We start from the raw sequence: 8,120 nt of genomic DNA on the forward strand, positions 1-8,120 counted from the left end.
ATTTGAAGTTAGGCTACCACCAAATCAAGATCAGAAATGGGGACATCCCCAAGACGGCCTTTGTCACTCGTTATGGTCAGTACGAGTACATTGTCATGTCCTTTGGTCTAACCAACACCCCAGCCACTTTCTCCCGCTTGATGAACTCGATCTTCATGGATTACTTAGATAAGTTCGTCATGGTTTACCTCGATGATATTCTTATTTACTCGAAGAACAAGGAAGAGCATGCCAAACATCTTAGACTTGTGTTAGAAAAACTCAGAGAGCACCGCCTTTATGCCAAGTTCTCCAAGTGTGAATTTTGGTTGCCAGAAGAGACCTACCTAGGCCATGTGATCTCTGGTAAGGGCATTGCTGTCAATCCCGAGAGAGTTAAGGCCGTTCTTGATTGGACTCCACCTGAAACCGTTAAACAAGTTAGGAGTTTCCTTGGTATAGCCAGTTATTGTCGCTGCTTTGTTGAAAACTTCTCCAAAGAGGCCAAACCCCTCAACGGAACTTCTCAAGAAAGATAAAAAGTTCGAGTAGTCCCCATAGTGTGAGTACAGTTTTCAGGAATTGAAAAGACGCCTGACTTCTGCTCCCATACTTGTGCCACCAGATTTCACTAAGGACTTTGTTATCTACTGCTATGCCTCACGACAGGGACTAGGTTGCATTATTATGCAGGATCGTCATGTGATTGCCTATGCATCTCGATAGTTGCATCCACATGAGGAGAATTATCCTACACATGATCTAGAGCTTGCAGCCGTAGTCTATGCACTCAAGACCTGGCGACATTACCTTCTTGGTAAACGTTGCAAGATCTACACCGATCACCAGAGTCTCAAGTATATCTTCACCCAACCAGATTTGAACCTTAGGCAAAGACGTTGGTTGGAGGTGATCCCAGATTATGATCTAGGGATTACCTACACCCCAGGCAAAGCCAATGTCATGGCTGATGTGCTAAGCCGTAAATCCTATTGCAACAATATCATGTTGTAGCAGGGCCAACCACTTCTCCACGAGGAATTCTGTAATCTTAACCTTGACATTGCTCCTCATGGATTCCTTTCTACCTTGGTGGTGAAACCCACCCTCGAGGATCAGATCATTACCGACCAGAAGTTTGATAGGGGGGTGTTATCCGCATCAAGAGAAACATTAAGAAGGGAGTTGGTGGATGTTTCTCTATGGATGATCGAGGTGTTGTTTTCTATGAGAATTTCTTGGTGGTTCCCAAGAATCAACATCTACGATAATTGATTCTTAAGGAGGCGCATGAATCTCCTCTCACGATTCATCCCGGTAGTACTAAGATGTATCAGGACCTACGCCAAAGGTTCTGGTGGACTAGGATGAAGAGAGAAATCGCTCAGTTTATTGCTAACTGTGACTTTTGTCATCGTGTTAAGGCAGAGCATTAGAGACCTGCTGGCACCCTTCAGCCTTTAGCTATTCCTGAATGGAAATGGGATAAAGTTGGTATGGACTTCATCACCGGCTTTCCCAGGACCAAGAGAGGGAATAATGCTATCTTCATAGTCATTGATCGTCTCTCCAAAGTGGCTCACTTCCTACCTGTTCGAGAGAGTATCACTGCTACTCAGCTCGATGACTTATATATTTCTCAAATAGTGTCACTTCATGGTGTTCCACTACAGATCAACTCAGACTGTGGTAGTCTTTTCACTTCTCATTTTTGGGAGAGTTTCCAAACTCCCATGGGAACCCATCTTTCCTTTAGTACCACTTTCCACCCTCAGTCGAGTGGTCAGGTGGAACGGGTCAACCAAATTCTCAAGGACATGCTTAGAGCTTGCGTTATCTCATTTGGTATGGATTGGGAGAAATGTATTCCTTTTGTCGAGTTTGCTTATAACAATAGCTATCAATCCAGTCTCAAGAAAGCTCCTTTTGAGATTCTCTATGGACGAAGATGTCGAACACCCTTGAACTGGTCAGAAACCGGTGAAAGGCAATTCTTTGGACTGGATATGATCCCGGAGGCAGAAGAGCAAGTTCGCATCATTCGTGAGAACTTGAAAATAGCCCAGTCTTGTCAAAAGAGCCAATATGATCGACGTCATAAGGATTTGACTTATGAGGTTGGCGACAAAGCTTACCTTCGGGTTACTCCTTTGAAGGGTACCCATCGTTTCAGTATCAAGGGCAAGTTGGCTCCTTGTTACATTGGTCCTTTTCGCATTCTCGCTAAACGAGGAGAGGTTGCCTACCAGTTGGAACTGCCCCCACATCTTGCCAGAGTGCACAATGTCTTCCACGTCTCTCAAATCAGGCGTTGCTTCTCAGATCCCATGTGCGGAGTGGACCATGAAATGCTTGATTTCTAAGATAACCTCACTTCTCGAGAGTACCCGGTTCGCATTCTTGATCAAGCAGAGCGTGTCACCCGACATCTGAACATCAAGTTTCTCAAGGTTTAGTGGTCTCATCATTCCGAGAGAGAATCTACTTGGGAGCGAGAAGATCGTCTTAGACTGGAGTACCCCTGAATCTCGGGACGAGATTCTTTCAAGTGGGGGCGAGTTGTCACATCCCTAGTTCTGGTATGCTCAAGGCTAGCTAGCCATGTGTGCATCATGTTTAAATTCCATTTGAATTTGAAGTGGGGATTTGTGAAACCCTCAGAAATCATTTCTGGAAATGACTTAGATAAAAATTGCTCCCAAATGGTCGAAGAAAATGTTCATGTTGCTCTCTGAAAATATTGGACAGAGATAAACATCAAACAAATATTTTTAGGAGCTCATAAGTATTTATTTTGGCCACTTGGATTAATCCACTAATTATTTTGCCTTGGATATATATATGTTATATATATAATATATGTCCAAAAATTATGCTTGTTGATGAGGAGCTCTGGAATAATACCACTAGCCCCTACAAGAATTAGAATAAGAAAATAAAATGGTTTAGTATTTTTACTATATCAAACAAATGTCAGAAAAATAGAAATGGAAAAACCGACCTGCAGCCCCTGTGCAGCCTGGCCTGGCCCAGCGGCCCAGCAGGCCGGCCCAGTCCAACTGCCAGGAGCTTATTCAAGCTCCTGCCAGTAGGAGTTGCTGCGTGGCCGCACCACAGCCGGTCGCGGCCATGTCTCCCCGCCACCTCCTGCTTCTCCCCCTCGGCGCCTGGAACACCCCCGCGTCGCCACGCACCCCCAAGCCTCTCTCACTCTCTCCCGTGCCCATTCCCTCTTCCCCTTGCTCTCTCTCGCGGCCGAACGCCACCGTCGCCGTCCCTCGCAGCCCTCGCATCCTCCATGCTCCCCTCGACCGCCCATCGTGCTTGCGAGCTCCGCCACGTCGCCCGCCACCTCTCCGCCAAGCCGTGCATCGCCGGACGCCCTGTGGAGCCATCGTCGTCGCCATCTTTGCCTCCGGCCGCCATGGATCCCCATCGCTGCTGCACCGACTCCAGCCCTTCCCCTAGCTCTCTGACGACGCTCCCGAATCCGCCATGAGCTCCTGCATCGGTTCCCCCTTTTCCCCTGCTCCCCGTGCTCTGTAGCACCGCAGCCTCTCCAGCCCGAGCTCCGGCCGCCGCCACGAGCTTTGCCCCGGCGAGCTCCGCCACCCCCCAGCCTCTTGCTGGATCCCCTGGAGGCGCGGGTTCGCGGGCAACCTCCTGGTGCCCACAGCCGCCGCTCCCGTGGCCTCCAATGGGGACTACCGTGGCCAGTGGTCGCCAGCGACAAGCCCCGTCGCCTGAGCCCTGCCACGTGGGTCCGGCCCATCAGGTGATTAGCTTAGTGCTAATCACCGTCTAATTAACCCCCTGACACTAACAGATGGGTCCCGGTGCCCTAATCCTTTTAGTTAAGCTAATAACTCCCCCCACCGATTCACCCTGAGAGACTGATGTGTGGGCCCCACACATTAGGTTTGACCTGGTCAGGGCGGTTGACTTGCTGACACAGGCATGGCGCAATGATGAGTAGTTATTTATTTTCTAGTATTAAAATAAATAAGGAAAATCCACAAAATGCTATAAATTCAAAAATTCATAGAAATTCAACCATAGCTTAGATTGAAATAATTTATATATGAAAAATTATCAGAAAAGTTCAATCTATCCATCTGTACAAGTTTCATGCATGACAACTAACTTATACCTACTGTATAAGTGAAAACATGTAATGGCATTTATAAAAGGCTTATTTTGGAGTTGCATTTGAACCTTTGGTTCAAATGGACTTCAACCTAATGAATGCTAGCTGCATTAGCTCAAACAACATCACATATACATGCCATGATCATGGATAACATTGTTGCATATGCTTGTGTTTTGATTGTCGACACCATTCCTTCTCGATACGTCCCGCTCCGGAGAGTGCCCGAGAGTACCTATCCGAGGAGCAGTGCCCCCTATTGATCTACCAGGCAAGCAAACCCCCCTTGTTCATTCCGATACAATCCTACTCTCTCGCTCCTGCTCTCTGTTATTGCATTAGGACAACAATGATTCATTTGCTACTTTGTGCTGTGGTAGTTGAACCCATTCCTCTACATGACCTGTCATTGCCACAGTAAATAATTGAAACCCACTAGCATGTGTAGGAGTTGATTGAAGCCATTGTTGTGTTCTTACCATGCCATGCCTGCTATTGGTTAGAGTGTGTCAGGTTTGATTCATTGGGAATGAATTGGAGTGCAGTGTTCTATGTTTTGATGCCGAGAGTTAAGTGTGTGAATACGATTTGGTAAAGGTAGCGGTGAGAGGCCATGTAGGAGTACATGGTGGGTTGTCTCACTGGAACCGTCCTTAAGCACTGAGTTCTATGTATTTTGTCCAATGATTAGCTACTACCACACATTGGAATGCTTAAGTGCCCATCTCAACTTATTGACCAACTTGATCTCTATCCAGGAGTCACAATTAGTTTCTGGTGCTTGTAGGCAGTGTTATTCTTCTACCAAGTGGCACCCGACAGGGTGGGCTTGGGACAGACTAGGCACACGTGGCACGGTGTACTAAGTGGCACCCGGTTGGTGGGCTTGGGAACCTTGCTCACATCGTTTGGGGCCATGATAGAAACCTCGATCGGACTCCCTTGCGGATAGAACCCAAATAGGCGATAAACCTTGACTAGAGTCTTGTGTGGTTAGTTAGGTCCTAGCCGACACCCTCGCCAGGCTTCCGCTTGAAGGTTGCCGAGATACATGACGTGTACATGGCGGTAAGTGGCGAGAGCGTGTGTGAATAAGTACACCCCAGCAAGGTTAACATGATCTATTCGAATAGCCGGGTCTGCGGTTATGGACTTCTTGGATGCTTACGTGTTACATAGACAACTTGAATTGGATACTCTAAAATGCTCAAGGGAAGTGTGAGTGCTATGGATGGCCTTCTCGTAGGGCGACATGGACAAATCCATAGTAGTGTATTGTGTGGTGTTTAGTGGACTCGTGTGCGTTTCTCACCTGAAAGAAGTTTCTTGTAGTCGTAGAACAGGATAGCCACTGAGTCAAAGCTGGCTTGCTACAACTAAACCCCACATTACCTTCTTGACACAAATGCATGTATGATAGGACCTGATGTCAGTCTTGCTGAGTACCTTTGTACTCATGTTTCTTTATTTATGTTTTTGCAGCAGAGATTTCGGTCTTACTAGTGTTCTCGTGGACTTCGACAAGTAGCTTGTACCTCAGCTACGATCTTGATCGAATGTTGTAGATAGTCAGGCTCTTCAGCCTTTTTCATTTGTAGATGTCTGTACTCAGACATGTAATGCTTCCTCTTGGTGCTTCTATGGTCTGAATGTTGGGTCATGTGACCCCTGTTTGTAATAAATGCTGTGATGGCTCTTCTGAGCCTTTACCTATATGAGTTGTTGAGTTATGTTGTGATGCCATGTTGTACATCACATACTTCCATGTTATGTGTACGTGTAATGTGTATTGCTATGTGTGGGATCTGACTATCTAGTTGTTTATCACATACTTCCACTTTGCCCTGGTAGCTTGCTACTACTCCAGAACACTTAGGCTGGCCGGCATGTGTCCTTATTCATTCCTGTGTCTGTCCCTTCGGGGAAATGTCACGCGGTGTGTACCGGAGTCCTGTTAGCTTGCTACAGCCCGAATTCTCCGGAGTCCTGCTACCCCAGCTGCTACAGCCCGGATTCACTCGCGGATGACCAACACGTTCGTTGCTGGGTCATGTATGCCTGTTCCTATAAGTTAGTGCCACTTTGGGTTCATGACTAGCCATGTCAGACCGAGTTCTTTGTCATATGGATGCTAGCGACACTATCATATACGTGTGCCAAAAGGCGCAAATGGTCCTGGGCACGGTAAGGCGACACTCGTGGGAATACCGCGCGTGAGGCTGCAAAGTGATATGAGTTGTTACATAATATATCGGTGTGGCATAGAATCGGGGTCCCGACATCAAGTTGATTCGATCCTCTTCATATTTGGCAATATCAATCATCAGTTCTTCCTCAACGACGTTGCTTCCCCATATGAAGAGAAGCAATGTCGTCTGAAGTTGTCTTTCTTTTTCCTGCCCGCCCACCCCTTTTACTTCTCGGAGCCGGAGTCCGTAATCGAGTATCCATCCTACTCGTGTGAAGCCTTTGCATTCTTTCCTTAATTATTTCAACTGGTGTTTTTCTCTTCAAGTTATTCGTTGGTTCCCCGATCCAAGTTGCCTTTGTTTTTCCCGCCCTCCCACCCCTTTTCTTCCCAGAGTCTGAGCCTCTATTCCAGCATCAATTTCATTCGTGCGGAGCCTCTTTAGTCTTTCCTCAGTTGTGTCAACAGGTGAATTCTTCAAATTTTCCTTTCCGGTGGACTCAATTCAAGTATTCGGTGTTAATCATATTCGTTCCCTCAGCTCAAATGGTTCCCCTTGCCCATTCGCCTCTCGCCATTTAATCGTTCCGGAGTGCTAGATATATCTTAGAAGATTCGTGTTTGCGTTCTAATTAATTCGAGGCTATCACCTCATTCAAGTCTTTCAAATGTTCTTGTGCGTCATTTCTCATTCAATAATCCTTTCCAACAGTGTTTTCTTTTTAGTGGGTCCTAACCCACAGGTCTTTTCCCAGGATCTTACCCGAGTCTTCTATTTTCCCGGAGTTGTTCCCAAATTCTTTTTAAAGTGTGATGTAAGAATGGATTTCATCAGTCGGATGCCTCCTTCGATATCACTTTCAAATCTTTTTCATCTTTCACTCAACCTTTACCCTTTTTCATTCTTCCCGAGCGTCTCAACAATTTTGATGGTGTTTCTCGTCGTCATTCTCTACATTTGAAGACCGAAGATTTTCTCTTAAATATTATCTGTTCTCTCGAAGATTCGTGGTTCTAGCATCATGTTATTCTCTCAAATTATTATGTTTGTCAGAAATTCTTTTCTTACCCATCCAGAGTATGTCAGGAGTTGTTTTCCATTTCGTTTCACCGGAGGCCATCATTCCATAAGAGTTCTTCATCCTCACATTCCAGCTATCGTTATCCAATTATCATGGCCCATCTGTCAAGTATTCCTTAATCAATTCGGGTTCTCTTAATTATTTGGCTTCTATATCCCCACAAGTATAATTGTTCTTCTAATTCTTCCCGGTGGTTCATTCTATTTTCTTCATTCTTTGTCAAATTCTTACGGTGGTTCATTCAAGATTCTTTTTCCTTTCTTATCATATCAACTCATTCTTCTTTCGGATCCTACCGGTGGTTAAGGAAGACCTTCCCAAGTTTTCCGTCTGCTCAATCCTTTTCCGATGGGAAGAAGTGGTATGCAATCCATTTCTTCTCATCAATTTAATTGGTGGAGGACAAGCATACCATAATCCTTCTTCTTCTTTCATCAAGTTGATTAATCTCTTCTTTTCGGAGTTTGTTCATCATATCACATTCTTGATTCTAAGTGTTTTCATCTTTTCTTTTCCGGAGTTCAAGTTTCCATGGCCATCTCGTCGGAACCTCCATCTAAATCATTGTGTGGCTTTAATCTTATTCTTTTCATCCTTCAATTCTATCTCATCATCCTTTCGTTACCGAAGTTCTTCATGGTGGCTCAGAAAGGATTTAACCCATTCTTTTCAAGGATTTAATTCATTCTTCTTGTTCATCAAGATTCTTCTTGGAGGAGTTAAA

The sequence above is a fragment of the Triticum aestivum genome, chromosome 2B (genome assembly GCF_018294505.1).
Source record: "Triticum aestivum cultivar Chinese Spring chromosome 2B, IWGSC CS RefSeq v2.1, whole genome shotgun sequence".
In the NCBI taxonomy this organism is placed as follows: domain Eukaryota; kingdom Viridiplantae; phylum Streptophyta; class Magnoliopsida; order Poales; family Poaceae; genus Triticum; species Triticum aestivum.